The sequence below is a fragment of the Nycticebus coucang genome, chromosome 4 (genome assembly GCF_027406575.1).
Source record: "Nycticebus coucang isolate mNycCou1 chromosome 4, mNycCou1.pri, whole genome shotgun sequence".
Lineage (NCBI taxonomy): Eukaryota > Metazoa > Chordata > Mammalia > Primates > Lorisidae > Nycticebus > Nycticebus coucang.
In genome coordinates, this window is record NC_069783.1 from 60,825,356 (window position 1) to 60,833,711 (window position 8,356).

Below are 8,356 nucleotides of genomic sequence, written 5' to 3' on the forward strand. Positions count from 1 at the left end.
ACAATGCTATAAATTTCCCTCTTCGGACTGCCTTTGCAGTATCCCAGAGGTTCTGGTAATTCGTGTCTTGATTGTTGTTTTGTTCTAAAAATTTGGTGATTTCCTTCTTAATCTCGTCTATAACCCATCTATCCTTCAGCATAAGGTTGTTTAGCTTCGATATTTTAGTATGGGTATGCAGGTTCGTAATGTTATTGAGTTCAACTTTTATTTCATGATGGTCTGAGAAAATGCAAGGAATAATTTCTATTTTTTTAAATTTGCTGAGGTTAGATTTGTGGCCTAGGATGTGGTCGATTTTGGAGTATGTTCCATGGGCTGATGAGAAGAATGTGTTTTTAGTTTTGTAAAGATGAAATGTTCTGTAGATGTCTGTTAAGTCCAGATATTGAGTGGTTGAGTTTAAATCTAAAATTTCTTTGCTTAGCTTCTTTTTGGAGGATCTATGCAGGACTGCTAAAGGGGTGTTAAAATCTCCAACCAGTATGGAACTGGAGGAAATCGAGTTGCTCATGTCTGTTAGAGTTTCTCTTATAAATTGAGGTGCATTCTGGTTGGGTGCATAAATATTAATAATTGAAATCTCATCATATTGAGTATTACCTTTAACAAATATGAAGCGTCCATCCTTATCCTTCCTTATTTTGGTTGGTTTAAACCCTATTGCATCTGTGAACAGGATTGCAATGCTTGCTTTTTTCTGCTTTCCTTTTGGCTGGAGTATAGATGACCATCCCTTTACCTTGAGTCTATATTTGTCTTTTAATGTAAGGAGTGATTCTTGTATGCAGCAGATATCTGGCTTGAGTTTTTGTATCCAGTCAGCCAACCTGTGCCTCTTTAGATGACAATTTAAACCATTCACATTAATTGAGAATATTGATAAGTCTTTCTAAAGTCCAGTCAACACTTTTAATCATTTTGCGACTGTGGAAGTTGAAATTTGATCAAAATTTTCTGGGTGGGTTTACTTTTGTGGTGGAGGATTATGCTGGTGTTTATGGAGGATAGGTCTGGGAATATCCTCGAGAGCTGGTGTAGTTATGGCAAATTTCTTCATAATGTGAATGTCATTGAAGTGTTTAATTTCTCCGTCATAAATGAAACTCAGTTTAGCTGGGTACAGGATCCTGGGTTGAAAGTTATTTTGTTTTAAGAGATTAAAAGTTGATGACCATCCTCTTCTAGCTTGAAAGGGTTCAGCAGAGAGATCTGCAGTTATTCTAATATTCTTGCCCTTGTAGGTAATGGTTTTCTTTCGTCTGGCAGCTTTCACAATTTTCTCCTTCATACTAACTTCAGTGAAATTGATTATGATGTGTCTGGGGGATGTCTTATTTGGGTTGAGTCATGCTGGAGTTCTGAAACTGTCTGCTATCTGAATTTCAGAATCTTTAGGCATGTCTAGAAAGTTCTCCTTCATAATCTCATGGAGAAGAGACTCAGTGCCTTGTGAAGCCACTTTGTCGCTTTCAGGGATCCCTATAGGATGAATATTGATTTTCTTCGAATTATCCCTGAGCTCTCTGAGAGAGTGATCTGTTTTTGCCCTCCATTTCTCTTCCTCTTTGAGAGTTTGGGAGCATTTGAAAGCTTTGTCTTCAATGTCAGAAATCCTTTCTTCTGCTTGTTCCATTCTGTTACTGAGGGATTCTACTGTGTTTCTCAGATCTTTGAGAGCTGCAACTTCTTGTCTCAATGTGTCAAAATCTTCGGTCATTTGGTCTTTGAATTTGTTGAATTCTTGAGATATCTTTTGGGTTACTGCTTGGAATTCTAATTTGATCTTATTTGGTAACCAGATTCTGAATTCGATTTCTGACATCTGAGCTATTTGTTTGTGCGTGGGATCTTGTGTTGTGTCTGCGCCATTGGTCCTTGGGGGAGTTGATCTACTCTCATTCATATTGCCAGAGTTTTTCTGTTGATTTCGCCTCATGATTGTTTTTCACCATTGCCTCTGGCCGTCCTCAGAGTTGGGGAGGTGTCTCTCCAAGATTAGACCCCAGTGGGATTCCTCTATTGTTGCTGGATCTTTGTAGGGAGTGACCCTTTGTAGTTCCTCTGGGGCTGCCCCAGCTAGGGAGTTCTGGCTGTGGAAGCAGCTCCGGTGTGTGACACACCCGGATCCAGCAACAGGGTGGGAGGTGGTGCGCACGGTTCTGGTTTTGCCTGGTGCCCAGTGACTTTGGCTCAGAGAACCCAAGGCTCCAGCAGTCTCTGGCCAGGTGAAGGGCTCTGTACAGAAGCAGGGAGGGCTCCAGAGGACATGCAGCTACCAGTATTCCTGGCCAGACAAACGGGCCAGTGTGGAGGCAGGGAGGACACAGGAGGGAGGACGTGGGGTTGTGTGACTCCCGCAGTTCCTGGTGAGGGCATGTGGAAGCCCGGCGGGCGTGGGTCGTGGGTTGGTGGTCACGGTGCAGCTCTTATGGAGGTCCGGACGGCACCAAGACCAGGAGTTTGAGGTTGCTATGAGCTGTGACACCGCAACACTTTACCCAGGCAACAGCCCGAGGCTCCAGTGTGCCAAAACCGGTCTCACTCTGCCCCTAAGGGTTAAGGCTGTAAGGCAGCTCAATCCCTGCCTTTAGTCTGCTCAGTCACTAGGTTACCAGCTCCTGCCCCATCCTTGCTCTGGGACCCTGAGGGCAGAGCTTGCCAGGGCAGTTCTCTCACAATGGCTCCCTGTGGCCCAGCTCAGCGGCTCAGTCTGGGGCCCTAGACAGTGCCCAAAGTTCTCGCACTCCTGCTCAAGCTCCCCCCAAGGCAGTTCAACTGAGTGCCAAGTCCAAAAACACCGAAACATTTCACAGGTAAGGCCTTTCCGTTTTGCAGTCTCACAGCTGCTTGTACTTACAGTTGCCGGTGGGATTAGGTCGATCGAACACACGCAACCACTTGCCAATTTTCCACTTTTTTTGTCCTGCTCATGGGGTCCAGAAGTCCCTTGCTGACTCCCTGTATCCTCAAAGGAATGGTTATAGGCAGATCCCACCAGCCAGAGATGCCTGGAGTCTTATCTCCCCAGACTCACAGTGCCCAGTTACAGGGAAGCTATTACTCGGCCTCCATCTTGCCCCACCCTTTCCTTTTTTTTTTTTTTTTTTTTTTGAGACTGAGTCTCACTTTGTCACCCGCAGTAGAGTGTGGTGGCATTACAGTTCACAACAACCTCAAACTCTTGGGCTGAGGTGATTCTCTTGCCTCAGCCTCCCAAGTAGCTGGGACTACAGGCATCTGCCACAATGCTCTGCTATTGTTAGAAATGAGGTGTCACTCTTGCTCATGCTTGTCTCAAACTGTATAGCTCAGGAAAACCACCTGCCTTGACCTCCCAGAGTGCTAGGATTACAGGTGTGAGCCACTGCCTGGCCTATTATCATTGTTATTATTTTCATAATTTCCACTTCAAATGGAAACACAGTACACCATTGTCATTTTTTTTTATTAAGTCATATACACATAGATCGTGAATACATTTATGCATATGTGGGGTACAATGTGTTGTTTTTTTAATACAAATTGACATGCTTACATCAAACTAATTAATACAGCTTTTGCCTCATTTATTTGATTATTGTGTTAAGACATTATGTTCTACACTTGATAGATTTGACTTCTACCCTTGCAATATGCTCCATAGGTGTGTTCCCGCTGTTTACCCTCCCTCTATCAAACCTCCCTAAAGCCTCTTTTTTCATGGTGTGATGTTCTCATGATATAAAGAGGGTGCCGAAAACATGTGTACACATTTTAAGAAAGGAAAAAAAACTCTGTTAAATGTGTAATTCTCAAGTCATATTTGACCTCTACAGTTACAAGAGGTGCTCGACATGACTTGTATTCATCTTTTGTTATTGGTATAAATTTAGTATTACAATTTGAATACAGTTTTTTCCTTTCTTAAAATGTATATACATTTTTTAGGTGCCCTCTGTATTAATGAAATCTACTTTGCACATATTTTATGTAAGGTATGTTAGTGATCTATGTGTGTAGATAAGGATTCCCTAGGGCAGTGTTTCTCAACCTTTTTCTTATTACTGACCCCCAAGAAGACTTTTAAAACCTTTTTTTCCTATTATTATTATTTTTTTTTTAGTTTTTGGCCAGGGCTGGGCTTGAACCGGACACCTCCAGCATATGGGGCCAGCGCCCTACTCCTTTGAGCCACAGGCACTGCCCTTTCCCCCCTAATTTTAATACTACAGATACACTGTATCTCTGTATATTTAATAAATGTATATTTACATTTTTAAAAGGGTAAGAATTTTTGGTCCCCTCAAGAACTAAATTTGACTTGTTGGGGGAGATACCTCTTACTGAAAATGTGTGACCTAGAGTATTCTTTATATGTACATCAAGTTTATTATTCCTCTTGGAATGAACTATACAACAGGCCACATTTTCCAGGTTCAGAAACAATGTCCAGAATAACATGGATTCTTTAGGGTCAATACATTTTAGTAAAGACTAAGTCTATTTGTTAACTCCTCTCTGACCAGCCTACAAAAATGGGTCAAAAATTCATTTTGACCTTTGTCATCACTAATGAGGCCCACTTCTGGTTTAGTCCATTCCTAGAGAACCTTCACCACATCAGACTTCCTAAGGTGTTTCCATCTCTCTAGCCAATTGCAACAGCTGTTCACTTAACTAGACCCTCTCTGTTTCTGCAGTATACTCACAGGTTGTGTGAGTGGTACTCATCCTACCTCAGCCTAGAACCAGAGGCTCCCTGGTACTAACTACACTCATGGAAACTCCTCATCTCATACTTTAGACCTCAAGCTTATCCCAGCCCTTGAGAAAAAGTATTTCAGATATGAAATTAATGGGTCTCTTGTACTATATATAATTTTCAACTGTCTATGCCAATTGCCCACATGATCTCACATATCTGCTAGTTCATAAACATAATCTAAACTAGTTCAAAAAGAATAGAAATGATACATGCCGTATTCTCTGGTGAAAATAGAATGAAAAATAAAGTAACAATCAAACCAAGTAAAAATAAACCAACAGGCTCAGCACCCTTAGCTCAGTGAGTAGGGCACCAGCCACATACACGGAGGGTGGCGGGCTTAAGCCTGGCCCGGGCCTGCTAAACAATGACAATTGCAAAACAAACAAACAAACAAAAACATCTGGGTGTTGTGGCAGGCACCTATAGTCCCAGCTACTTGGGAGGCTGAGGCAAGAGAATTCCTTGAGCCCAAGAGTTTGAAGTTCTTTGAGCTGTGATGTCAAGGTACTCTACCGAGGGCAACATAGTGAGACTCTATCTAAAATAAATAAATAAAATAAACCAACGACTTGGAAACTTAAAAATATTGCCTCAACAACTGAATTGGAAAGGAAATCAATACAAAGGGAGTTTATTCAGAAAACAGTGCTGGTTAAAACATGCCACAATAACCTCTGTAGAATGTACTCAAAGCAGCATTTGTAGGAAATTTTGTGATTTAAAATTTTTTATTTTTGGGCTGCGCCTTGTGGCTCAAGGAGTAGGGCGCCGGTCCCATATGCCGGAGGTGGTGGGTTCAAACCTAGCCCCGGCAAAAAAAAAAAAAAAATTTTATTTTTGATGGTTGATAAAAAGACAACATTTTAGAAAGAATCCAACATAAGATATTAGAAAAAGAATGAGAAGACAACCCAGTGTAAAAAGGAAGAAAATTATGGCAATAAAAGCAGGAGGAAATAATTTTGGTAATGGAAAATAACTTTAATGGGCTCAATAAATAAAACCAGAAGTTAACTATTTGAAAAGCAAACCATAATTCAATAAAATTTAAATTGAAAAAGGAGAGATAATATACAAAAATTTTAAAACAACCCCACAAAAGTATATAAGAATAGTATGAAAGTATACAATATTTGAACATATGAAGGAAAACTTGTTTATATATAAAAGTACAAAATTAACAAATATTACACTAATAATTTGCGAGTAGGGGAGAAATTTGGAAAGTTACTGAGCTAGAAGTGTCCAGAGGAAGTAAGCAGGACTTAAATGGCCAGGTTGGAGTTTAAGACTCTCTGATGGGAACCTATGATAGAAATTACGATGTACTAAGGAATAGAGAAGCTTATACGTCCCCTTCATTTGAGTTCATGGGCTGAATTGGGAACCTCCTGGGATCCTAAGAACTCTTCTGTGGCAGTCCTCGGAGCAGAGGCATTTTGGGGTGGGAGAACTGAATTAAAGAGATAAAGGGGATTCTCAGAGGTCATGGATGATTTAGCGCCTGTGGCTCAAGGAGTAGGGCACCGGTCCCATATGCCGGAGGTGGCGGGTTCAAACCCAGCCCTGGCCAAAAACCACCAAAAAAAAAAATATTCCTTTCCTTTTCTTTGAATTTTATCAACATATTTGCCTGATGTTCTGGGTTTTATCCTCTTAAAAAAATTATATATATATAAAATATACATATAATAATTAATTTGCTAACATATTTTGTTTTTCAATATTGGCGAGGCAGGTAATCAAGTAGCAGCAAGCAATAAACAAGGAGAGAATTCAGAGAGGAGAGAGGTGTACATCTCACTGAAAGTCCCTACATTAGCCTGAGTTGGCTGCATGCAGCTGAAAACCCTGAGTAACAGTAGCTTCAATATCTAAGGCAGGCGTCCTCAAACTGCGGCCTGTGGGCCACATGAAGTGGTGTGAATTGTATTTTTTCCTGTTTTGTTTTTTACTTCAAGATAAGATATGTGCAGTGTGCATAGGAATTTGTTCATAGTTTTTTTTTTTTTTTAAACTATAGTCCAGCCTTCCAATGGTCTGAGGGACAGTGAATTGGCCCCCTGTTTAAAAAGTTTGAGGACGCCTGATCTAAGGGTTTATTCTCTCATCTAAAAGACATGTGGTGGGGAGGAAGGCTGTCCAGAGCTGGAATAGCTGCTCCAAGAGTTGCCAGAGCCCCAGATTCCTTCCCTTTTCCTCTTCTGCCAGGCTCAGAATCAGCTGTTGGAGCTTAGTCACCACAGCTGCACTCTCGGAACAGGAAGGAAAAGGAGAAAGAACAAAACAGCTCACCTTCCAGCTGAACCAGCTCCCTGTAGAAGTCTTTCTGAAAGTTTCACATCGCCATTTCCATCCTATTAGTCATAGGTCACTTGACTAGTCCTAGCTGCAGGGAAAGCTGGGAAATGTCATCTGTTAGCTGGGTGCATTGTAGCCCCAAACAAAATCAGATTCTGTTACCAAGAGAGGGAAACTAGATAGGAGGTGGGCAACCAGCAGTCTCTGCCACACTCCCTGAAGTCGGCATGCCAGGTCCATTGGAAGGTTCTTAATTCCAGGCATACTATGATTCTTTCATAAATATTTATTGATTTAGACTGTAGTAATTTAGAAAGTTAAGTCTGAATTCAGTTTAAGCAGAGCACCTGCCTGAGTAGACATGCTTAACACTGCTACTAGGTGAGCTAGAACTTCCTACCAGGCAGTGGACTGGAGCAAATGATAGAGCCTTTCTCTCTATGCTACAAGGTAGGCCTTGTCATTGTTCCCTTTACATACATGTACACAGAATGTGTAAGGCTTGGAGTGTTGAGTAAACTTTCCTACAGTCAGACAATGGGCAAGTGGTGGGGCTGGGGCTGGACTCCAGATGCTTTTGCTTCCATATTCTTAATGTCTCCACTCCACTGCCTGTCCTTATTTGTTTTTTGCTGGTTGTCTTAGGTTGGGCTGCTATAACAAAAACCAAAGTCTGAGTGTTCTAAACAGTAGACATTTCTCACAATTTTGAAGACTGGGAAGTCCAAGTTCAAGGTGCTGGCAGATTCAGGGACCTGCCTCTTGGCTTATTGATAGCTGCTTTCTTCCTGGGTGCTCCTTTGGTATCTCTCAATCTCTCCCAATACTAATCCTGTCATGAGAGCCCCACACTCGTAACCTAATCTAAACCTGATCATCTTCTAAGGATCTCACCTCCAAATACCATCACACTGGGGGATGGGTCTTCAATATAGAAATTTTAGAGGTAGGCAAAAATAGCCTATAACACTGGTTTACTAATATATGTGGGGCAGATGCTGATACTTGATATGTCATCTAATATACATTCTCTCCATTGTCCTTAGTAAAATAATCCTAATTTTGTTCAGGATGGCAATGCACCCAGGTAAAAAATAAATACCTTGCTTATAACCAGAAGTAGCCATGTAACTTAGTTGAGGCCCAGTGAAATTTAAAAGAGAGGCTGTTGGCTGTTGGCTCACACCTGTAATCCTCGCACTCTGGGAGGCCAAGGTGGGTGGGTTGCTTGGGCTCACTGGTTCAAGACAAGCCTGAGCAAAAAGCGAGATGCTGTGTAAATATAGAAAAATGGAGGCAAGAGGA